The sequence below is a fragment of the Lissotriton helveticus genome, chromosome 1_1 (assembly GCF_964261635.1).
Source record: "Lissotriton helveticus chromosome 1_1, aLisHel1.1, whole genome shotgun sequence".
Classification (NCBI taxonomy): Eukaryota; Metazoa; Chordata; class Amphibia; order Caudata; family Salamandridae; genus Lissotriton; species Lissotriton helveticus.
In genome coordinates, this window is record NC_136057.1 from 715,060,199 (window position 1) to 715,086,213 (window position 26,015).

Consider the following 26,015-nt stretch of genomic DNA (forward strand, 5'->3'; position numbering starts at 1 on the left):
CCTTAGCAAAGGCTCTTCCTTAAATTATCCACTTGCTGCTATAACTGTAGCTGCTGAAAAAGCATTTGATAGGATTGGTTGGGATGTTATGTTCGATGCTCTCAAATGGATAGGATTTCCTCCCAAATTGATCACCCTTATTTCTTTATTGTATTCTGGTCCCAAAGCTTCTATCTTTGCCAATGGTAAGGCCTCAGACTATTTTTCTCTCTCTAGACGAGTGCGCCAAGGCCATGTCGGTTTATGCTGACGATATCCTTTTATATTGTTCTAATCCAGATGTTTCTCTTCCTTCCTTTCTTCGTCAAGTTGATATCTTCTCACAACTCTCAGGTTATCGCCTTAATCGAGATAAATGCAAAGTTGTACCCCTTAATGTTTTATGTCTTAAACATTACTTCAGGCAGACAGGATTCTCCAGGCAACCGGCTAAATTGAAATACTTAGGGTTATGGTTCTCTCCAACTATCTCAGAAACCTGGTCCTACACTGCAGCTGCGTAAAGGGCCAGAAGATTTGTCTCCAGTGACCATGTGTGCCTGTAACTTTGCCACCGCGCCAAAAGGCGCCGAGGTCCCCTGAGTGAGCTGTCCATCATAGTTGAGAAAGGGCGGGAAGATGTTTGATACCGCTAGTGTGTCATGTGCGGGGCCAAACGGGCGGGCTGCTATGCGTGTCCACATGCCTCTTGTGTATAAAGGGTCAGAGAGCGAGCGGGCCAGCAGATGAGGAGAAAGCAGCCTCCTGGTCACAGGAACTACACGGGGATGGCGCTCGAGAAACTCATGGATGCAAAGACCCCTCTCAAGTATTACAGCTAATTTTCGACGGCAGAGATGGGGATAAAGCACACTTGCCCAGCCTCGACCGTGCTCATTAATTTTTTGGGCTGATTAAAACGTTACTGATTTTGAGCTTCAACTCAGGCATGTGAAATCCGCCCGCGAGCGGATTTGCAGATTTTTTTGCAATTTCGAGAGATTCGCGGATCAAGAAAATGGCCAAAAATCCCCTAATTCCGCAAGCGGAACGGATTTTGCGCCCATAGTTAGTATTAACTATGAAATATAGATTTTTCATGAATTAATACTCTTCTCCAAGATGACTGATGATCATTGCATATTGGATGTCATAAGTATCATTATTACTCTAGTGTTCAAGTGTTTTTCATTGTCTATAACAACATGTCCCGTAGCCAATGACTAGAACTTAGATTCTGCAGTAATTCTAGTTTTCTACAGTGCTTTAGTGAACTGTTATTGGACCTGGCCCTCTCTTCAGGGTCACGACCAAACCTTTTGCCTTCACCCCTCCTGTTTTGCTTAATTCTTTTGTGTTTGCTTTAGGACTCGGTGCACTTTACTACTGTTAACCAGTGCTAAATTGCTTATGCTCCCTCCTTCAAATATGGTAAACTTGGTTTACATCCAATTAGTACATTTAATGTACTTATTTACTTGGATGCCCCTAGTAAGGAGGCACCCAGGGCCTCACCCAGCGACGACCCGCAACATGGTTCTCCACACTTCTGGTGATAGCATCAGCAGCCCACGATGAACGCCAGCATGAAACTCCTGAAACAACTGTTTGTGACGCCCAACCTGCTCTTCACACTACCACTATGTCCATCTGCAGTGCTCTCATGTGGTCTCTTCCACCATGAAGTGGACTCTTTGTGCTAGGCTTTCAAGAGGTAATTTTTTCAAGGGAACAAGCCTGATCCCTGAAACTGGCCCACGCTCCATCTTGGTTGGCCTGCATTTGTGACTTTCCACTGGTCTAGAATGACCAGATGACTGCAAGTAGTGCTTTGTGCTTTTAGGTACTCTACCTAAATCTTTGAAATTGCATATTTCCCGTTCTACTGATTTAATTTTTGTTGTTTTGGTGTCAAATCATTTATTAAATTGCACACTTTTTTTCTAAATAGGTGTGGGATTTTCCTTGAATTATGTTTTCCCTTTATTACTGTTTGTGTGCTGCGTATATTTATTACAATTTACCCCTAAGTTAAGCCTGATTCCTTTTGTGCCAAGCTATCAGAGGGTTAAACACAGGTTCGTTTAGTAACTTTTTGTAGCTCACTTTGCCAAGGAATGTGGCCATTTCCTGAGAAAGGTTCACACCTTACCCAACCAATAACCCAATTTCTCACAACAGTTAGGAGTCTATTAGGATGGCGTCGGGAAAACACCCCAATCGCCATGGTAGCGGGAAGAGACCGCCCGCGAGGACCACCACATAACCGCCAGTCCAATTAGTATGCTCCACAGTGTAAATACGACCACGGCGGTACGATTGCGGCCTTTAATATAGGGGCAGTTGCTGATGCCAGCAGCACCGCCACGGTGTCAAAAGGAGCATGTTCTGCATATCCCTGCACTGTGTGGCAGGCACTGCACAGTGCCTGGTACAGGGACATCCAGTGCACCCACACCCCCAACACATTGGGGGCCCGCAATGGCCCCCCAGAGACATTCTCCGCATGCCTTTCCATGGCAATTCCACCGCAGCGGAAACGCTTGCAACCACCGGCATCATAATCATGCCGGCGGAGCCTGGCCCTGCAACGGCTCCATTTTAGCAGTCCAGCTCACCCGCCAGGCAAGGGTGCAGACTGCTATCGGCAGAAAAGTGGCGGGCGGAATTTCTCACCGCCGCGGTCATCACCGCCATACTAATGTGACCGGCGGTGTTCCGGCTTTCGATCGCGGACGGATGGCCATTGTCTGCCCAGCAGTTGCCACCGCCGGCGGCCATTCTTTTGCCATCCTAATAGACCACTTAGTTTGACAAATTAGGCATTTGAAATATCATTTGAATGATTGATGGTTTTATACATCCATATAGTTGTGAACTGAAGGTTATAAAGATTAAATCTAGCAAGACATAGGCAGTAATAGACATATGGAGTATGCATAAGAGAGGTGACTCGAGAAGCAAAGAAAAAGATTGGTTTAGAGAGCAAAATATGCAGCTAGAAAATACTATGGATGTATTGTGCACTACATTTGCTATGAGGCTAATATTTAATTTTTTTATTCTTTGTGCACTTCTAATTTGTATTTATGATCTAAGCCATTTCATATTCACTAATGACATTTTTACCACTGCATTCTTAGAATATATATTTTAAGACTACAACATATAAATATGACTTTAGCATGTAAATTCTATTCGCATTATGGATCATGTCAGTTTTTTAGAAAAGCACATTCGTCACAAACAACTATTTCTTATGGATTGTTTGAAGAACTTCCAATAATGGACTGCACCATGTGTACTTTCATGGTGGAATGAACTAGGACCTAATATGCTCTGATGGAAAATCAGACATTTGGTTTTTGGCAGGTTATCTATCAATTGAACATGCCACTGTGAAACTAAGGTAAGAATTGCGAAGGCTTGTTTTAACTAACTCATTTATTCCTCCCAATTTCCATAACACTGTGGGTTTCTCATTTATGTTTCATTCTGGTCGGCTAAGCATGGGCTACCACTGAAGAATCTTCATCTCAGGTTCTTACTTCATGGCCAGATCATCACAATAACCATTACATACTCCACTGTATATATTGCTTTCAATAATAATATAGACACAACCAAAGTAAAGGATTATTTAATTCTTCATAACCCGTGATAACAGTTACATATTTGGTGAGTTTGCTTCATCTTTCTTATAGTACATATTCACTGTCTCCATTATAAGGGATTGCCGATGTCCCATAGAGAATTATTTATGGTGATAGAATGTCAGATATAAAGGATGTTACATAAGACATTGGCTATTAAAGTATTAAATGAATATAACCTTCTTAAATCATCCAATAATTTACTACATAGTAAAACATGTTCGGTTTTGTATAGGTTAGTTGATTTGTGGGCCATCGTATAGTACACATCACACCCCTAATAGTCTAGTGAATGCAATCAATATGCAAGGTAATCTAGAACCTCTGTGTTGGATTGGCCCGTTTTGTAGGTTTATCCCCAAACTTTTTTGCTTAATCCTCCATTTTTTCCTGGCGTGTTTTTGTTGGCTTTTGTTGGCCTTAGAACTCTGAGCACTTTACCACTGCTGATCAGTGCTAAAGTGCATATTCTCTCTGTGTAAATTATAATGATAATTTGTTATCAAAGATTGGCATATTTGATTTACTGGTTAGTCCCTAGTAAAGTGCACTGAGTGTGCCAATGCTTGTAAATCAAATGCTACTAGTGGGCCTGCAGCACTGATTATGCCACCCACATGATTAGCCCTGTAGGTGTTTCTCAGACCTAGCACTGTAGTGTCTGCGCGCACAGTTGTGAACTGCCATGTCGACCTGGCAAGCGTACCCACTTGCAGGCCCTAACCTTCCCTTTTCTTACATATAAGACACTCCTCTGGTAGGCTCAAGGTATCCCGATAGGCAGGGTGCAGTGTATGGTAAAGGTAGGACCTGTACTGGTGTGTGTGGCATGTTCTGATAGTGGAATACTGCCAACTTCAAGGATAGCATGGGAGGTACTTTGTAACATTTTACATGTATAACTTCTCATTGGGACAAGATGGAGGAACACAGTTTAGGCTTTCCAAACTCATAATTTAATAACACATATTTTTAGTAAAGATGGTTTTTAAATTGTGTGTTTGAAAATGCCACTTTTGGAAAGTAGCTACTTTCTTGTTTAACCATTCTGTGGGCCTCTGCATGTTTGTGGATTGAATGTCTGGTTTTGGGATGACAGCGGCTGGGGATGTGCATTCACTGTAGACAGCCACTGCGGGGTTGAGGTGTGCCTGGCCCTTACTAGATGAATAAGAGCTGAGCTAAATAGACCTTCACTGCATTTAGAGTAGTTGGAGGAGTTTTCCTTGCACCTGAAAAGGGCCTGTCTCCCTTGCACAATGCTGTCCCCACCCCCTGTGGTCATACTGTACCAGTGAGGACAGGATTGGTTTGGAATGGGCTCAGAGACCCTTACACAAAGAGGAAAAAAGAAAAAATGGGGTATAAATAGTGGACCTTAAACCCCAGAACTTTAGATTACTTCTGGAATCAAGCGGATAAATCGGTTCATTTAGGCTCAAGGGAAGACGAGAAGGGCACTCAAATTTATGTCCCTCCCTAGGGAGGGAGAGAGGGGGCTGGGTGGTACCCGACTTAAGAGCATATTATTGGGCCGCGGTTTTGCAATATATCCGTGGGCTACTGGGTGGCAGGATTACTGACCGGTGGAGGGGCGATGATGTTATATAGGATGTATATGAGTTACTTTTAAACGGAGAAGCCCGTAATTTGCTTCTAAGGTTTAATAAGGCTAGTTACTATAAAAAATTCAAATTTAAGACTCTTGGAGCTGTAATAACGGGTTGGACTACTATCAGGAAAAAGCTGGGACTGGGCAGAATTAATTATTACACTCCTTTATTTAGGAATCCTTCTTTACCCTAGGTCTTTCATGATGGTGTAATGAGGCGATGGGATGTGTTGGGCGTTAAAACAATTGGTGATATCACTGACCCCGATGGTATAATTACTTCTGAAAAAGCACAAAGCTTGTTCAATCTGGAGCACAGGGAATTTTTTTAATTCTTACAGATCCGGTCAGCCCTGGTAAGCAAAAGAGTGGGGCTCAGAGCATTCGGTAGAGATACAGTTATGGAAAGGGTGCAAAGATCCGGAGGGGTGCCTATCACACAGATCTATAGTGAGCTTAACCAATCTCAGAATAACGATCTGGAAAAAATGTCAGAAAAATGGCGGGGGAAGTTGAACATTGAAGGGAACAAGCTCAAAGCTTCACTTAAGCTAGGTTGCACGGTACTAAAGGTGGCCAATCTTCAAGCCCAACATTTTAAAACTATTTTTGAACTTTACTTTACCCCAGCAAGAATAGCTCAATGGGGTGGAGCTATGGGCACCTGTTGCCTGCACTGTCACAGCGTGGAGGCTGACATGATTCATATGTTCACCTCTTGTCCTATGTTGGACCCTTTGAAAAGGGGTGGAGCTATGGGCACCTGTTGCCTGCACTGTCACAGCGTGGAGGCTGACATGATTCATATGTATGCCTCTTGTCCTATGTTGGACCCTTTGAAAAGTGCGATAGAGCTTTTCATGGGTCAGACTCTGAGGATTCAAATAAGTTTAACCAATTAATTAGTGGTCTTTGGTGTGGCTAGGGATGGAGTTCAAGTAGCTCCTCGTGAGTTCATATTTCTTGCCATGGCTGGTGCTAGGATCTGTGTGGCATGGGCATGGAAGGACCCTAACCCTCCTACTTTTCAACAATGGGTGTCACGGCTTTTAGCCATATATAGTTTGGAAAAGGGCTTATATGAGAAGAAAGGGTGGAAAGTTAGGAAACTAGGGAAACTCATCTGGGCCCCAGTAATAGATTGGAAGACCAGACTGGAGGGACCCCAGCCATAATCATTGGTTTTGAATTTGGTTTTTTGGGGGATGGTGGGAATAAGGAGCAATACAGATTCAGCAAATTGTTGTTTGTTTGCTCTTTGATGGTTCAGTCTCTGGAGGGTTTGTTAACTCCTTTCTTTTCCCATTATTGTCTAATGTAATATGTACTCCTGCAAGTTATACATTATCAAGAAAATTTATATGGAATTGTATGGCTTTTTTTTTTCTTCCCTTTTGTAATGATGAATTAATAATTGATGGTGACCAACAAATAAAAAACAAATTAAATCAAGAGGAACCTTTGCCAAGGAGAAGAGCTGGATAGCTGTGAGGAAGAGTACTGTCCCTTTTGCTGTGTGCTGTGTGGGGTTGGGCTGCAGTTGCTGCTTCTGCCAAGGAAAGGACAAAGCACTGGACTTTGCTGTGTATCCTGCTTGTGAAGTGTCTCCAAAGACTTGTATGTCCTTGCCTCCTGTTAAGAAGTCTCAGGGACACAAAAGACTTCCTGCAACTCCTCTGGTGTGGCTGGACTCTGCCATTTGTGAGTCCTACCCTTGCTTGAGGTGCCTCCTTCCAGTTACAGAGCCTCAGCGGTGGGTTTTGCAGCTAATCTCTGCCAGAACCAGTGCATAGCAACGCAAAGCTGTGCAAAGCCTCTCACAATTGTCGCCAGATGACACAAAGCCTCTCCAAGTCCCACCGAACAGCTGCCAGACTCTCTGAACCCACACTGGGTGATGCAAAGCCTCGCTGTGTACTGCCAGGTGATGCAAAGCCTCGCCACGCAGCCTCCAAGACTGATGCCGGATGGTGCAAAGCCTTGCAAAGCATCACATCATCTCCGGTGTGTCACGCATTGCACCTGTGCGTCATGTTTTTCCATGCATCACCCATCAGAATTCTTTTGAATTTCGACACTTCCCCTTACAGTCTGAATTCGATGCACCACTTCTCTGGCATGCAGCAGAACTGCTGTCACGCCTCCCCAAGGACTCAGGAACTGAGGCATCACTGTGTTTTCCAACGCTTCCTTTCTCTGCGGCTGTTTGGCCTTGTGAACTTTGATGCATCTACAGGTACTGTGCGTAAAATCACACATCTATAGTTTTCCATGAACAAGTTGCTTAAAACCTTTTAAAGTCATATTTTGAATTATGTATGTTGGATTTTTGTTATTTTGGTCTTGTTTGGTTCAGATAAATATGTTTGATTTTTCTTAATTGGTGTGGTGTACATTTGTGGTGTTTTCACTGTGTCACTGTGTGTTTGGGTATGAATACTTTACACCTTGCCTGTAGGATAAGCCTGTCTGTTCGTGCTAAGACACCATGGAGGTGAGCAGGGGTTATCCAAAGTGTGTATCCCCTTAGCCTGACTAGAAGCAAGAGTCCCTACTTGGACAAAGGTACCTACCTCTGTCAACTAGAGACCCACCGTTTCTAACACTTCTGTATATCATAACTAAACTATATTGTCAATTGTGTGAAGATACCTGCCATTGTTAGCCATACTGTTTAGGTCCAGTGCCATTTATCATACCCTTATCAATTTCGATGTGTAGCTACAGTTTATGAATATATGATTAGATAACTTGGGAACCCAATTCAATTTGTCATTAAGAAATAATTCAGACAAAAAGCACTAAGCCAACCTCCTCCGAATCCAAGGCAATCGATACTACTGTCTATACCACTTCCACTACCACAGGCACTTGCATTAGTACAGGTACTGGTTATGGCTGAATACTTGGGTTCAGGGGGAGGTGGAGGGGACCCGTCAAATGACTCATTGGTACCTGAATCTACCCAAGAAAGAGCCGAACGAGACATACAGAACCCATTGAGTCTACAAGCCCAACAAGGCACACATATAAAACAACTGACTCAGTTTGAGGCCCCGGAGAATCAAGAGAGTTTGGAGAGGTCGGAGAGATCGGAGAGGTTAGAGAATCGGGGGAATATTAAAAGCACTCGAAACCTACAATGCTCGCAGACTGCAAAAGATTTGCAGAGACGATCAGAAACCAGGGGGTCAAGGGCAAAGGAAAACAACGAGGGAAAACACGAGGGCAACGCAAGAACTAAAAAACAAGACGCCAAATTAAAAACCATTGATACAGAAAAGAATGCAGACAAAGAGAATGATAAGGGGAAAAGGAAAGGGAAGGAGAAGGAGAAAGAGCTGGGAAAGGAAACAGAAGATGCCGAGAATCTGGAGTTATTAGCGAAAAAGGCTAAAAGACTGCAAACTATCAAAAACTTGAAAGCAGCGGCCAAATCATCAGGACCATCGATAGACTCTCAGCCCAGGATCTCCAATATATTTAGCCCACTCACTAAGAACGGACTACGTACTTGCTCTAATAATGAGAAACCACAGAAAACTAAGCATCAACAAGGCGCTCAAGAGGGTGCTTCTGGCAGTGCAGACTCGGCCACACGCCTGGAACAGGGAGAAGCGGGGGAAAAAATCATGATGGTCCCCACTCAATATTCAATTATGGACCCATGCCCCGATGCAGAACGGTATGTAGCTGCCAAAACTAAATTGGACCAAATTGAGAGCAGCCTTAAATTTAGAGAAGGTATGGAGAACTACGATTACGCTCCTGATGGGTTGCAAATACACCCCCCGGGGGAAACACCTCAACTTCTTAACGACACAATCTCCAAAGGATCAGACTCGGATCTGTACGAGACAGGTGTTTCCATCTCAAGCGAGCCAGGCGAGGAGAGTGAAGCAAGTGAAGACCTTAAATCAGATGGACAAACTCCGGAGGCATTGGATTTCACGGATCTGAGAAATAGAATTGAATCAGGACAAGGCACAACGCCCAGGAAAAAGCTTGAAAAAAAAAGAACTAGACACAAGAGGCAATCTAAATTAACTTACGAGGAAACTACAGATCCGGGGAGTAATACTGAGCAAACCTCAGGAAGAATTAAACTAATACACAAGAGCTCCCACCAAAAATCAAATGGGGAACCTGAACGGAGTCAGAACATTACGGACGAACCCGAAGAAGAGGGGGGCAATGGTGAAGGAATAATGGCAGTGGCACGGGACCGCATGCAGAGCCTTCGCTGAGAGAAGTCCTTAGCTCAATTAAAATCTTTCACCAAGATGTTAAAAAAGATAGTCAACGGAACCATGTGGCTATTCAAAAACTTGAAGGTGCTATTAATGAAGTGGGCTACACCTGCTTGGAGATCTCTAATAGAATGGGTTCTGTGGAAGCTCGTACAGAAAACTTAGAATCTGATGTTAGCAAGCTTCAATCTCAGGCAAAGGAACAAGATGGCATAATAAAAGACTTAATGGCAAAGGTTGAAGACCAAGAAAACCGAGCAAGGAGAAATAATTTACGCTTCCTAGAGATTCCCGAGGGCATAGAAGGAAGCGATCCAAGGGGCTTCATGTCCAACCTTCTTAAATCTGCATTTCCTGAACTCAACTCGTGGGTAATGGACAGAGAAATTCATCGTGCCCATCGCTTTCCTCTAACTTTATCGAAACGCTCCGACAAATCACCTCAATATCCTAAGGCTATGCTAGTCAATTTTGGAAACTTCATACTAAGAGAAGCTATATATGACCTGGCTAGACCTACTACTAAAAGAGAACACAAGGGTTTTATGTTTTTCGTTAGACCGGATTTTGCACTCGCAACCGCTGAACGCAGATGGCGAATGAGACAATTATTCACCCCCTTTGAAAAAATCGGTGCTACAGTATTTTTGCAAAATCCTGCACGCTTAAAAATAAGCTTCAGGGGAGCAACGAGAAATTTCACAAGTGCAATCCAAGCCGAAGCATACCTAAAGGAATTATCGGAGAGAGCGAAACAAAATAATGACAAATAAAGGGAACCTAATGGAATGAAGAAATCTAAAGACTTTGACACTGCGGTGCAAAAATGTACTGCTTTTAGTACGCAGAACTTGTAAATTCTATGGGACACATCCTGGAGAGGGGAGAGGATGGGAAATAGCGATCAGCTTGTGAACCACATATGATATTTAATATGTGGTGGTGTTCAATAATGTACAATGAATTGGGATGTAGAAATCTAAACACTTCGACAATGCTGTGCAAAAAAGTAAAGCATTTAGTACGCAGAACTTGTAAATACTATGGGTCACATCCTGGAGAAGGGGAGAGGATGGAAAATAGCGATCAGCTTGTGAACCAAATATGGTATTTAATATGTGGTGGTGTTTAATAATGTAAAATGAAATAGCCGAGCTGATAAAATGAACATTTACCGCCCTTCAGTCGAGATATCTAGGGTACATATGACCAGGCCACGGGGCAAGCATAGGGGCACTGATTATACCGATGCCCACACCTGGGTACTCCAGGACCCAGGGCGCCTCATATGGTGGTAAGAGGGGAGGTGGGGGGGCAAGCAGGTGGAAGGGAGGGGAGGGAGGGAATGGGTGGAAGACCAAGGGAAGACAGTTAGTGAAGAGATTATTTTTGTGGCTTTAAAATGAGCAAATTTGTTACTAGGATTTACAAATCTGTTTAAGGCTCTGAAGGGACAAGCAAGGTGGTTAAAAACAATAAATATGGCTTTAACTCAAAGTAAGATCTATAAGCAGGATGGCTAGATTACGAATTGTATCCTTAAATATTTGCGGACTCAACGACTTAAAAAAGAGGCAAACAGTAGCAGAAGGTCTCCATGCTATGGAGGCCAACATAGTTTGCTTACGAGAGACCCATATAGAGGGGGACAACAACATCTGTTAAAAGCCTTGGGGTTCCAACTCATAACTACATTCACTCAGGGAACTCGTATTAAGGGAGTGGCCATTCTTGCTAAAGGAGGTGGCTTACAATTCAATCGCTCTCTTGCAGACAAATTTGGAAGATGGGCCATTACAGAATGCAGATACAATGCTGGCAGGATCACGGTGACCTTATGTACAGCTTATGGGAATCTGGGGGATGACCCAGAAACTCTAATAAACATTTCTAATGAACTAATACATTGGCCCTTGCCTCTTATTGTGTGTGGTGACCTCAACCTTCACCTACCAGGAGACTGGACTCCGGCCCCGGAATTTAACTATCAAGGGAGGAAACCAAAAGTCTTTAGAGCATTCAAAGATCTGAGCGAACGGCAAGGCTTGTCGGACGGATGGCAACTGGATCATCCCGTGGATCAAGGATATACTTTCTTTTCCCATCCCCATTCTCGTCATGCCCGTATAGATTATATTCTTCTATCTAATTCAGTCAGGGACAACTGCACTATAAGGAAGCTTCCCGGGGTACTATCCAACCAAAACCCACTAGAACTGAATATAACATGCAGCAGCACTACTCATACTAGAAGCAATTGGACTTTTGAAAGAGCCTCCTTAAGAAATGAGGAGTACTGTATGCTTATGAGAGAGTGGCTACCATTTTGTTTTAGAAATAAATCTGGGTAGTGATCCTGTTGAGGTTGTCTGGGATGCAATGAAGACCGGCATTAGAGGGGAGACACTGCAATTCTCGGTACGCACTAATAGAAAAGACAAACAACAACTAGACTCCTTACATCAGAATTTGAATAAAGCTGAGGCAGAACTGATCGTAGCTGTACAAACAGACCAGGGCACCGAGGGATTAGCGCAAGTTGCGATAGCTAGAAATAAGATATCTGAGATCTTTACGGAAAAAGCAATTACTAAAGCTATGATCTATAAAGAAAAAACTTATGAACTTAGCGAGCAAGTGGGGCACCAGCTGGCAGAGCGTACAAGGGAGGAAATGACGGGAAATATGATCAAAGCTATTAATGATAGTAATGGCGCTTTGAGACTTGAAGAACATGATATTAGAACTGCTTTTCAAAGGTTTTATTTAGAATTGTACAAGGAACCGTTAGGAGAGCAAGCGGATCCTAGAGATTATCTTGATGAAGAGTTGGGAGAGCTTCTGGGACAAGAGGATAAAGATGGATTGGATTCTCCCATTAGCTGGGATGAAATACTGTTATCCATGAAATCTTTGACCGTTGGTAAGGCAGCAGGCGTAGATGTAATCCCTACAGAGTTTTTTCTTGTATTCGCAGATCAACTGAAAATTATCATGCTACAACTTTTTAAATCTATATTTCAAGGAGGAAACCCACCTCCATCTTGGTCATTGGCGAAGATTTTGATCTTTTTGAAGAAAAATAAAAATCCCTTGGAAATGGCCTCATATCGCCCAATACCATCGATTAATGGAGACTCCAAGATATACTCTAAATTCCTCGCAGGTCGATTGGCACCTATAATCCACAAAATAGTATCAGTCCGACAACACGGATTTATCCCGGCAGATCGACTACAGATCATATCCAGAGAGTAATCTCTTTGTTCGACTTTACGGAAACTACAGGAGACCCTATGGCCCTTATTCTTCTGGATGCGGAAAAGGCGTTCGATAAGGTCTCTTAGAAGTTTTTGTGGGCAGCTCTGGCAAATCGGGGAATAACGATGGGATTTATTAAAGCTATCCAAGGACTCTATGCCAACCCAAGCGCTAGCGTCGTGATAAATGGGAGTATGTCCGAATGTTTCATGATTACGAGGGGAACCAGACAAGGGTGTCCTTGTTTGCCTCTCTTATACGCGATATACATTGACCAATTCATCCGCAAACTTGAAAGCCATCCTCGTGTGCCATCTATCATGATCAATAACTATGATACAAAAGTCCTAGCTTACGCAGACGATATAGCGGTAGTTACCACCAATCCCAAGGAGGCTATCAAGATTGTGGAGGAGGAAGCGGCACGATTTGGCAAAATCTCTGGAAATAAATTAAATACGGGGAAAACTCAGGTTGTTATAAATGACAAAGTAGAGATGATGGACGTTAGAGTAGTGGACCACGCTAATTACCTAGGCGTTAGTATAAGCGCCAAGGTAGACAAAATTGTACAGATAAACATTGATCCATTAATAGGGCGCACCAGAAAAGATTTGGTTAGATTGGATAATCTACATCTGACAATTGGTGGCAGGTGCAATTTGATTAAAATGCTGATCCTACCTAAATTTTTATACTTCTTCAGAACAATTTGTCTTTAGTTTTCCCCGCATTATTTAAAAAATATTGAATCCCAGTTTTCTAGATTTATCTGGGGATTCAAGAAACCTCGAAGGGAACTAAAATGGATTATGCTGCCAAAAGAAAGAGGGGGTGAGCTATGCCAAACTTTAGGATTTACTATTGGGCAACAGTGGCCAATTACTGCACGAATCTGATAGCCATCGATTCAAATAACCTTTCAATCCCGACCCCTCAGGAAATGGTTCTAGGTGATAGAAGCAAAGGGTGCTTATGGTGACATATTAACGACAATTTCTTTAAGAAAACAAAACTCAAGACTATCTCTGGAATTTGGAAAGCTTAGATCAATATTCGTAAACTCTTAGGGTTGGGACGTTTTTCTTGCTATACTCCAGTTAGCGGCAACCCTGATCTCCCGGAGATTTTTCGAGATGGTTGTATATCTAGGTGGGTTAGGGAAGGGATTACCCAACTAGGCAGCTTCTTTACCGCAAATCGATTGAAAAGCTTCTCAGAGCTTCGCAATGGCTATAATATCAGGAATAGGGATTTTTTCAAATACTTACAGGTTAGGGATTTTTTGTCTAGGAAAATGGGGGGGCGATGCAAATTTCAAAATGTTGCAGCCATAGATAATTTGTGTTTGGTAAATACTCCTAAAATCGGGGAAATTTGCAAAGAGCTTAATAGTGCTCTTCCGGATGATTTAGATAAACATCTCACTAGGTGGCAGACTAACCTAGTGGTGCAGCAAGCAACACCTGCTCGTGCACTAGAGCTTGCACAAACATGGCTAATGTCAATAAATTTACAAGCACAATTCTACAAAACATTCTTTTCCCTTCACTACACACCGTATAAAATGGCCTAATGGGCCATCCATCTGGGAACTGCCTGCCCACATTGTTCATTGGCTGCAGCTAACGATATTCACATGTTCGCCATGTGCTCAGCACTTACCAATCCTAGGACAGAACTATCCAACTTCATATCGGATATATTTCAGGTAGAAATCATTATTTCCACTGAAGAAATAATCCTAGGGGTGGCTGCAACTGAGCGACCAAGAAACCAATAGGGGCTGATCTTTGTAGCCATGGCGGCTCTTAGACTGTGTATAGCTTCCGCATGGCTCGACTCTCATCCGCCGTCCTTCACACAATGGAGGGCTAGATTACATGCAATATGTAGTGTGGAGGTGGCCATATATAAAAATAAGGGCATAAAAAAGAAACAAAGAGGGATGGTTATCTGTGAACCACTGATACTTTGGATACAAGCTCACTCTTAAAGGAAATATAGCAAAGTGGGTATCCCGTAGGAGAAAGATGGAATGTGAATCTCTCACTTCTTTCTTTTTTTTTTCTTTTTCTTTTCTTTTTTTTGGCTGCTAAATCTTGTTAGTTTATGTGTGATCTAATTTGCTCTGGAAACTTGTTTCTTTTACTTATACATTTCAGGTGGGTTAACCAAATTTGTTTCTTGACCTTGGTCTTCAAGTGGGGGGGGGGGGTACTGTATTAAATGTCAAAATGTCAATAAAAACATTTAAAAAAAAAAAATAATTCATGGTTTTAAAATACTCTGTTTAAGAGGAGTTAGTAAGAAAATGATGGAAATATGAATAGAAATGTTTTTCCCAGGGTACTACTACTGCACAGTGATAGAGCAGTGACAAAAAACTATTCTTTTAAAAGATATCGAGATTTCAAATTTCGACTTTGATTTCATAACATAAGGAAGTAAAGACAATTATGAAAAGGTATGTTCCACATTTTCTCAACTTGGAGTAATGTATATGTTTTCCATCTTCCTTTTTCCTTTTATATTTACCTTCATAGACATTAAAGCATCGATAAGGCAGGTCAATCCTGAGAAAAATATGTTGGCTTTATTGACATAATTGTATAGGAGAATATGCTTTTCTATGTGGAAATAATACAGACAGCATATGATCAAATCTGAGGAAATAAATAATTTTTTGAGGTAGGAGAATATTGAACTCATAATAGTCTATTGTGTAGCAACATAGGCATATGAAGTACATCCTGATGATCTGTTAATGTTGATGATGTTATAGAATTCTTTTCAAAGTGGACATTTAAGGTGGTTAGAGAGGGAAGATTGATGGTGTCCATTTTAGGAGTATTTGTGTCATATATTGGAGGAGGATTTTTTTTTAAATGTATGGGCAGTATTTAGTACCTTGTGTATGTATAAATATTAGGGCGTATGTTTAAATATTAGGGCGCCCCTAAAATAGATGGTATATGAGGATAAAACACAAAGAGTAACAACAGTGGGTATCTGCTGATTTAGCGGAGGGACTCTCACATACAACGGGCCATTTGCCTAACTATATATGATTCCTGAAGTTACATTTCTTTAGCTATTCTTTTTGCCTGGTAAAATCTTTCAGTGGTCCACCTGAGCAAATGCGTTTGATTTTCAGCTCTGCCCGCAGTATGTGGAGAACTTTGAAAATCCAAAACTAGAATAAAACAAGTTGTTAAGGCACAGGGTCACCAGGCAAATTCTTCAGCTAGGGGATCTATGACGTAGGTAGTAAAAGTATTCATCATCTTCTGCGAATACCTTATTCAGCGCTTGGCTCAGTTGTTCGCCGTCCCAAGCAAGTACAGTACTTCAAATTGTTAAGCAAAAACTTTTGCAGAGCTAAGAGCCTAAATTGCCTGAGGCACAAAAGATCTGTTGATATACCGAGGACATAGGGGGAGTAAACATACTTTTCAAGGGAAGGCAACAATTCAGTACAAAGTTTTGCCATTGGAAGGTCCCTTTAGAGAGGAAAACATATTGTCTCAAGAAGCAGAAAATGGACCAAAACCAAAATGGCGAAGCTTCTTCAATCACACTACACCGAAAAACAACTCTGAAACGTCAAGAATAATATTAATCATTCAACATTAAGGCCATACAATGCAGAGGGAGGGAGAAGAAAGGAACATCAGGGCATAGGTACTTAGCTGGATCAGAAATGACTGTCAGCGCGCATTCGTGCGTGTAACACTCAAAAAGCTGTAGTAATGGAAATTATGCATTAGGTAGACAGATTGTTTGCCAGCCTTGTTGCAGGCTGTCTATGTGGAAATCTCTGGGTTGGCAGATGTGACAGTAATAAAAAGAAACACAAAAGACGTGTTCTTATTGAGCAAAGCCATAATGCCAGGTAACATGAAGGAATAATTGTTGCGCCAGCCTTAGACCTAAAGGCCTTTGCAACTGCACGCAGAAATCAAGCATCACATAAAAAGAAGCTAATCAGCAAGAGGCACACCACACAAGAGGCCTGTGCAGCAAAAAGCATATTTTAATGAGCATGCTTACAAATGACAGTGAACCCTGCAACCAAAAAACCCTAAAAAAGTCTACAATGTTCGAAAACGTGTTTCTCTTGGACACAGTTGAATTGTCACAACGAAAAATCTAAATCGCGCAGAAAGCCCTGTAAAATGAGGTCCTAGCTGCAAAATACATGATGTGAATTAATGAAATACCCAAGATTCAGCACTTTATCAAAGCGTGAGCCAAGAGCCAACTTAACGGATTACTCATGGGAAAATTGTATTTCTCACTACAACAAAAACTGTAGAAGCAAAAGAAATTAAGTATATGAGAAAGAAGAAACTAACCCCCAGATTCATCAAGAACACGTTTTGCTAATCCTTAATAGCGAAAGATACTGATTCGCTATTAAGGAATAGCAAAATGCTATGCATCAAGAAATCACTAAAAAAATTGCGTTTTCTAATAATTCCTTAATTGCGAGTCGCAGATTGCGAGTCGCAATTAAGGAATATCTCTCCATTCATTCCTATGGGCCTCTCCATTCATTCCTATGGGCCTAGAGGCCCATAGGAATGAATGGGAAGACAATCTCAATTTGCTAATCGCAATTAGCGATTCGCTAATTGAGATTGCGATTTCAAGGGTGCAGGGTTGTCCAAAGGACACCCTGTTGCACCCCTGAAATTGATGTGTGCACATATGTTGTGCGCACACATGCCCTTAGGACATGTGTGTGCGCAACATGAAACTTTGAAAAATGCACTTTAGTGCATTTTTCAAAGTTTTTGTAAATTACCACGAAGTTGTACTTCATGGTAATTTGCGTGCCCTAATAGCGTATTCGCTATTTTTTTCACTTTCATGCATTGCATTTGAGGAATCAAATGCAAAGAATCGCAATTTAGCGAATTCTTAATTAGCGATTTCTGCATTAATACCGCTCGCAAAGGGCCAGATTCTCAGAATCTGGCCCTTTGCGAGCGGATTTAAGCTTGATGAATCTAGCTGATAATATGCTAACTATAGTCCTAAGAAGGTCAATTCAATAGACCCAAATTAAACTGTGCAAAGAGTGTAAGTCGCAAGGAGCCCTGACATTGTGATACTGCTAAAAGAGGGACTATGAATGACAAATCCAGTACTACAGAGAACATCCGTTTACCTTTAACAATAACATTTGTAACATTCATGGAAAGAAAGAAGGGTGACTTATTATGCCATAAAACAAAAACCCGTTCTGCCTCTCCAAAACATGTAAACGATAGTAAGAGGGTGGCATTTCTCGAAAAATTAAAAAAGAGAACCGGATGCATAGTAGATACCCAGATAATAAATTAAAAAAATGTAAATGAGGGGCTGTTGGTGGTTTAACTCCAAAATGAGGAAAGAAAAAAGAGAATTTGTATTGCAACTGGGCGAAACATATAGGGGGAATACAGATTTTTCCCGGAAAGGACATTAACCCCTTCCATGCGTCTGTAGTCACAGTGGGCGTGTGCGGAACACGGCCGGGGGCCGTCCAAACCCCGCCCACTCAATAAATCACCAGTACCACGGCGGAATTCGCGCCGTGGTCAAGGTGTTAACCAAACTGAGGTTGTTTGCCTGGTGAACGATATTAGAAACTGGTGCAATAGAAACTGGTTTCCAGAATTAGCTTCACCAGATTTTATTATTTGCGATGCCGTAGAGTTTTACTAACATCTGTTTATTGATTCCTGGTGTTGCTAACTCAGCATACTCTGAGCAGTGCCCCAAAGACCCACCTCACCCACCAGGTCACAATACCATACGATTTACAACAGTAGCTTAACATTTGTCTTGTCTCCAAAGCAGAGGTTAGCTATTTATATTACAGATCCTTTTTAGGCTCATAGTGGAATTCATTTGCACAGAACATACTTCCATGAAGCAAATAGCCAAGTGATAAGGCTAATACTGCAACTCACAATGTTACAGGAGAGATCACTAATCAGTGCTCTGCTTAATGGCTAGAGCGGTCGAATCTGAAGCTGGAGAACCAGGTTCGAGTCTGGAGGGAGGCTCAAGCATCCTGTGATTCTGGGCAAATCCCTTAATCTCCCCATACCTTAACATGAATGTGTCCATCTGTAATGCAAATGGTGCTCATGTAAAGCACTCTGTTATCCTCAAGTCGAATTTGGGCTATGTAAAATTGCAAAATAACAACAAGCACTTGCAAAGAAATAGGTCTCGCATTTGTGAGAGTTTGAGCTATTGACATTGTAAATGGCAATGCCTTTTATTTACGTGTTCGTTTTTAAAACATAAAAGGCATTGTCATTTACAATGCCAATATGTTAAACTCTCGCAAATGCGAGACCTATTGCATTGCAAAATTCAGAAGACATTAAGGGGCAGATTTACGAGCCCCTTGCGCCACGTTTACGCCGCTGGTGCGTCACGCAAGGCGGCGTAAACATGGCACATCCCTACGAGGCATTTACAACGTGACGCATCTATGGAGATGCGTCACAGTGTAAGGCCCTGCGCCACATGAAACCTGCGTCAGGTTTCATGTAGGCGTTCCGGTGCAGGGGGGGGCGTTCCGTCGCAGGAACGCCCCTGGAAAGTGACTCAGTGAAATCTATAAGACTTAAGGAGTGACGCACCATGTAATGTATGGGTGTCCCCTGTGCATTGCAGCAGTTGCGTCGCGCTTGCGACGCGACTCTAGCAATGCGCCGCCCGTAAGCCAAAAGATGAATCACGCATCTGCCCTTCCTTGCACCATGGTGCGTCGCATTGTAAATGCGGCGCACCATGGGTGGCGGAGCTGTGGCGCACAATTACTAGCGCATCCCTGGGGATGCGCCAGTTATTGTAAATCTGCCCCTAAATGTGAATGCATTAGAAAAAAATGACATTTATACGTAAACTGTGATCAAAACGTTTTGTTTTGGATTTTTGCACTGTATCGAACACAAAATGTGGTGCAGCGCATACATATGTACATTGTTAAACTTAAAGGGAAATAATGATAAAACTAGAGAATAAGAAGGGCCTGCACACATGTTTAGCGCATTAAAAAGCCACATAGAACAAACATCTCAACTCAACATGTATTAGAAGTGCTTTTTTTACCCCTTGACACGGTTGAACATCTTATTAGAAAGAACAAAATAATTATAAACTTGAGTATTACATCAGCGTCAAATTGCATTAGAAAAAGCTATGCTTCTAAGGGCCTGCATTCTTTTTTTAATGGTATCCTTCATAGCAGGCAGACCAAACGTCAGAACCTGAGCAGTTATCACTGCAATTTCGAGCATAGTGCTTCAGTTGCCAGCGTTTTTAAAAAGCACATTTTTGAAAAACAACTAACCTCTAGTTAATGCATGATGATTCCAAACTAGAACAAACAAGATGCCCTAGGAAATGGCCTGCTGTCCCTGGCACTACGGTGTTTCCAGCGAGGTGCAGTAGTACGGGAATAGCCCGATTCATGGTTGGGTGAATCGGCGGGGGAGAGGGTGTTTTGTAGGAGTAGGAGTACTTGGCGAAGAGGCAGGCTCTCGCCTCTATTGTGCCGGATTAAGGAGTGAGTTGGATGCGGGTATTTCTGAAGGAAGCCTCGCCTCAACCAGTCTATGTCCGATGTTGGGGTCTTAGAACGCGGCAGTAGGGGTATTGGGAAAGAGGGTGGCTCCTCATATCTGTGGCTGATGTAGGCTCAGCACGACTTGGCATAAGCATTTTCCATTGTCTGGTTATTGTTGTGGGCTTCCGCGGGGAGGGCTATATGTAGCATTCCCAATGCCTGATCTCTTCCACTCTGTGATCAATATGTGGGGGTGGTCTTGTCTTGGCCTGAGCCTCGCCCAGGCTCTGAACCAAGCAGAGGGGTGCAGTAGAGCTCTATGGTGTGGTTGGGGCGGAGGGGGGTAATAAGCATGCCAATAGACCTGCTGCTTACCTAAGTTCTTGTTTATGTTGGGGTGCAATATGGATGGGGAGCCAGCACTCCACTGACCAGTGACTCCTCCACGCTATGGACTGTTGGACACACTAGGGCAGTAGGGCCCGTGTCCAGTGGAATAAGCACTTGACATGCGTGTAATCCAAGCTCTAGGGGATGTTTGGTGGGGGTGCTGGAGGTAAGTGCAGGTAGGGCATCGGAAGGATATGGACACGGTTGGATGACTCAGTAAAGGGCCCGGATTGGAGATTGCCCCTATAGAGAGGGTTGCACGATGCCATTGAGGACCAGGTGATGGTTAGGAGTTGAAGTTGAGAATTAGAGGGAGCAGTTGGGGGTGAGTGTTGGATGGTACAGTTGAGGGAACCAGATGAGGACTGGAGAGTACAGTAAGGAAAGCCTTCTCAGGGTAGTAAGGTACAGTACAGGACTTTTGGGGGGGGGGTATTGAGGTTGAAGAGGGCACCAGGGAGTCACCCAGGGGAATCCCTTACTTGGCTTGCGCCTCGTCCAAGCTCTGGTCTGTGATAGTCATGATCTGCTGCAGAATGTCCCTGATGTCTTGTTTCTGGGGAGGCTCCCCATTGTCCTGGTGGTGGTTCATGCTCTGCAGGCCCTGGGGCCCCTGGTGCGGGGGTTACCCTGGCAGGCTCACCCCCCGGGTCCTGCATCAGCTGGCCCCGCTCATCCATGCTGCTACCCGGAACCCTTACCCCCACCCGTCATAAATAAAGACTCTCCTTCTCATCTCTGGTGGTGGAAGCTGAAAGCGGCCGAAAACCTCTGAGTGAATCCACGGGCCTCGCTCGGTTTCCCACCTCCCTCCACGTGGGGCACTGGGCCTTCTCACCCTCTGCAGCACCGGGCTCGAGCTTCAGGCCTGGCGCCGCTCCCCTTTGGCTCTAATTCCTAGCCTGCTTCCCACGGGTAGCCTTCGGGCAGGCGCTGGCTGAAGTAAGATGGGGACGAGGAGGTAGTGGTGTGCTGTGTGTGGGAGGAGGGTGTGTGGTGGGGGAGGGCTTGGAAACTCATGGCTTCCCACTCCGTTCCAAGCTGATCCACGAGGAGGCGAGGCCTGGGAGGGCCCTGACCGTAAGTTAAACTTGTATGAAACCCAGGATGCAAAGAAAAACAAGCGCTGTCGCTAAAGTGAAAGAGACTGCGCAGCAAATAAAAAAGAAGTGCTGATGCAATTAAAAACAAGCACGGCCGCTAAAGTGAAAGCGACCATGCAGCAAATAAAAACAAGCATTTGCAATGCAATAGGATTCACATTTACGAGAGACCCATTGCATTGGAAACAGGAGTGCAGGGGGCGAGACGGTATGAATGTGAGGATGGTGTGGGGGCAGGACTGCGGGAGGGGGCGGGGGCGAATTGGAAGAAAATAGTGTTAGGAGTAAAGGGGCCAGTAGCCATGGAAGGAAACTAATGACGACATGACCGTCATGAGGAGGGACTAACAAGCCTAAAACCAATCAGAAGGCAGCATTTAGGACCTTAGCCAATGAAAAAGATGGGCGGAGAGTGGGCGGAGCTTGTACGAAGCTTCCACGCTATACTGTATACTGCATGCCTCTGAAAACGAGCAGTGCATGTGCTGCATCGCTAGGCTCGACCTAACAAGAGATTGCTTAATAAATAACAGCCGAAAGCCGCTAGCTCTGTGCCAGGCAGGTTAATTAAGAGAGCTATTTTTAAGGGCCCTAATTCCCCATTCCACTACCAATGTTTGCACCAACTGATGTGGGCTTTTGACAGAGCATTACATGAATCTAATAAATTCTGGGAATTTTAGGACACACAACATAGGAAAAGGTATGCCAATCTTCAAAATTGACTAAACTGACTAGACTGCTGCAATAATAGATTTCAATAAGTAGTCCTTAGAATTAAAATAACGGTACATTTTTTGTTAACATGAGTGAATGAGTTTATAAAGCAAATTAGACTTTTCAGTCTTGAGCAGAAGGCATCATGTGGAGAGCACGATATACATTGTCTGGAGATTTACATTTAGATTCAGTATTTTGTGTGGAATAGCAGCAATGTGGTTGCCTGAAGGTAAAACATGGAAGCTACCATCAATAGACTGAAAGAATATTCACTAAATAATCATTTACATGCACACTCTAGGCAGAAGTACACATTTGCTTTCTGTCTCTTGAGGAAAAGCATTTACTGTTTGATTATCATTCTTACCTTATGTTGATCAACCACACTTATTCACCCTGAAACGATACAAAAAGGAATCAATGAATCTTATGCATTTGGTTTTCAATTTTATACTCAGAAGAATAATTATAGGGCATCAGAATAGAATGACGAATAAGCATGAAGAACCTCTTGCTTTCTTCTTCAATTCTGCAGAATAATAACATTGAACTACCAGTCTTTTTCTGACCAAGGGGTCTTATGGCTTTGCAATTTCACTCATTCACACACGCATTTAAACTAAACACATATTCTATTCCTTTCTTCTCCCATTAAATAGAGTAAACAGGAGTTCAGGGATAGTAGTTCTACTGGTAGTGTTAGAAGTAGAGATTGTGGAAGCGAAACTCAATCTACAAATAAAAAGGGCCAAAGTGTGTGTGTGTCTGTGTGTGCACTTATATATTCACTGAAAACAACAAAGGGTAAATGGGTGTTACAACTAGGTAAAAATGTCACGTAACATTTTAAACTACAACCCCCCCACTGAATTCAACAGTTACAGTTAACTGAAGTAATTATAACTCACGTCCTTGCCATGCACACTGACATTTTCATGACACCATTTCAGTTTTTATCAGTGATGTTAACAATTATGTTATACAATAGGGCATAAGTGTTGTAGTACGTGAGGTCATAAGCAGTGCGTGGCAAGGGTAAAAGTTTTTCTCAATTTATTTCAAGTTTTTTTTAATAAGTAAGATATTATTTCCATATCTAACTATAACATTGCTTTAACCTTTGTTTTTTCTTGAATTTCTAGGTTTTAATGTGATGTAATGTAACATTTTCTGTAGCCACCTTCAATACCTGCTCAGAAAAGAATGCAAACAGATCATCAGGATCATCCTATGACACAGGCTGCCCAAAATCTTCAAATATATCCTTTATACAATTTGCGTAGGGGAAGTAGTTAGAAGCATACTTCAAAAGTGCTTGGAAATAGGATCTTTCCAACCCAAGTTGAATATCTTTTACATGAGACAACACCTAAAGAAGAAAAATCTCGACAAATTCAACCCAGAAAAAAACAGGCCAGTATTTAATGACATTTTCCTAGGTAAGCTACTTGAAAGAGTAGTTGTTACTCAACTCTCCAATTTTACTAAAAAGATAACTTGATGCCTGAACAACAATACTGATTCAGCCCAGATAGTGTTATAATAGCAGACCTTGTATCCATATTGGACCATGCAAAAGTCACAGTGGTCAAGTATAGATTGACTGACCGACTGCTTCAAGCCAATGCACACCATTGACACTAATATACAGACGTCATCTCAAAATATGTGAAAACACTCCAGAATGGATTATTTCACACCTCCAAAACTGACAGAGCTTAATATTCCTACAACTTTTAGTATCTGCCATTCACACCCATCTAAACCTCTTACTGAAACCGATCACTTTGTTCAACTTTTCATGTTACAGGTATGCAGATGGTACACAAATCATTCCAAAATGGATGGGCCAGAGGACCTCTGCAAGTCAAAATATTACATTGCCTCAGTCCCTTAGGGGCATTGATTATAATCAACCACTTAAGGCACAGTACCACAAAGACAGAGACCTTTGGGCAATCTCCCAAACAGGTAGCTTAGATCTTTCAATTTGCCCCCTCTCAAAATCCTGAAGTTATTCAGGAAAAGAAAGAGAGGCTACTCCATCTTCTTCCTCACAGCTAAGCTATAGAATGAATTACCATTTTCTATATCATACTGAAATATACTTTAAAAAGTTGAAACTTAAGATTAGTATGTCTGTTATACTGTCTCCCCTGTGTACTCAGTGCCATGATGCCCTTGCTTGGCAGATATGAGGCTATATAAGTATTCATTCATTCAGTCATGGACATATGCTCCACCAGCTATGTTAAGCAAAGTGAAAAACTAGGGATAAACATAGGCCCAGATGCATTAAAGGAAAATCTGGTCGCAAAGGGGCAGATTCTCAGAATCTTCCCCTTTGCAACCGGTATTTTTGCATTTTGGATGCATCATCCCAAATGCAAAAATCACAAATTGAGAGTTTGCTAAATTGCGATTACTTGCATTTAAGGAATCTCAAATTGAGATTCGTTAAATGCAATGCATTAAAGTTTAAAAAATAGCGATTTCGCTAATAGGGCAGGCAAATTACCATGAAGTACAACTTCATGGTAATTTGCAAACACTTTGAAAAATGCACTAAAGTGCATTTTTCAAAGTTTCATGTTGCGCACACACATGCCCTAAGGGCATGTGTGTGCGCAGCATATGTGCACAGATCAATTTCAGGGGTGCAACAGGGTGTCCTTTGGACACCCCTGCACCCTTGAAATCGCATTCTCATTTTGCGATTCGCTAATTGCGATTCGCAAATTGAAAGTTCTTCCCATTTTTTCCTATGGCCCTCTAGGCCCATAGGAATGAAAGGGGAGGTATTCCTTAATTGCGAATCGCAATTAAGGAATTTTAAGAAATCGCTATTTTTAAAGAGATTTCTTGTTGCATACCATTTTGCTATTACTTATTAGCGATTCCTTATTTTTCGCTAATAAGGAATCGCAAAATGGATGCTGGATGCATCTGGCGGATAGTCTTAAATCTATCTATGAATCTTAGTGCCATTGAGGTCACAAGAGGTACCTTCAAAACAATAAAAATATTGAGGCACATCATCCAATAGCTTGGACACCAACAGAAACCCAAGCTATCTGCATATGTGTGATCTCCAGGGTTAACTCAGACTTCTTGGAGCCTTGACAGAGGAAGGGAAAGAACTTTTCAGAACCAGTTGTGGGAGTAATATAGGAAATCCCCTCACTTCTAAGACTGGCATCAGGTATAAATATTGGACCCTTAGAACAATCTTTCACTATACTGCTGGACTTGTGGAAGAGTTTAGATCTGCATTGACCCCCGAAGGCATTGCGCTTGCCTAAACCTTAAACATGGGACTTAAAAACGTTTCAACAAAAACTTACTGGAGAGCTGACAGAAGATTGGAGCTAACCTTATAGAAGATTCTCCCAAGGTGCATCTCCGGTTGGCCTGACTTTGCAGTAAGCCCCGAACTGTACTTTTCAGCAGCAGAAAATCCTATTTAGCTGG

General features: G+C 42.5%; 1 long non-coding RNA gene across 1 annotated transcript in view; it reads right to left on the minus strand.

The window, feature by feature from the left end:
- Nucleotides 1-26,015, minus strand: part of LOC144770582 (uncharacterized) — a 783,424-nt gene that overhangs the window by 403,124 nt on the left and 354,285 nt on the right. Inside the window, exon 2 of the long non-coding RNA XR_013598932.1 lies at nucleotides 22,912-22,940. This is a non-coding gene — a long non-coding RNA (uncharacterized LOC144770582). The remainder of the gene's footprint in view (nucleotides 1-22,911; nucleotides 22,941-26,015) is intronic.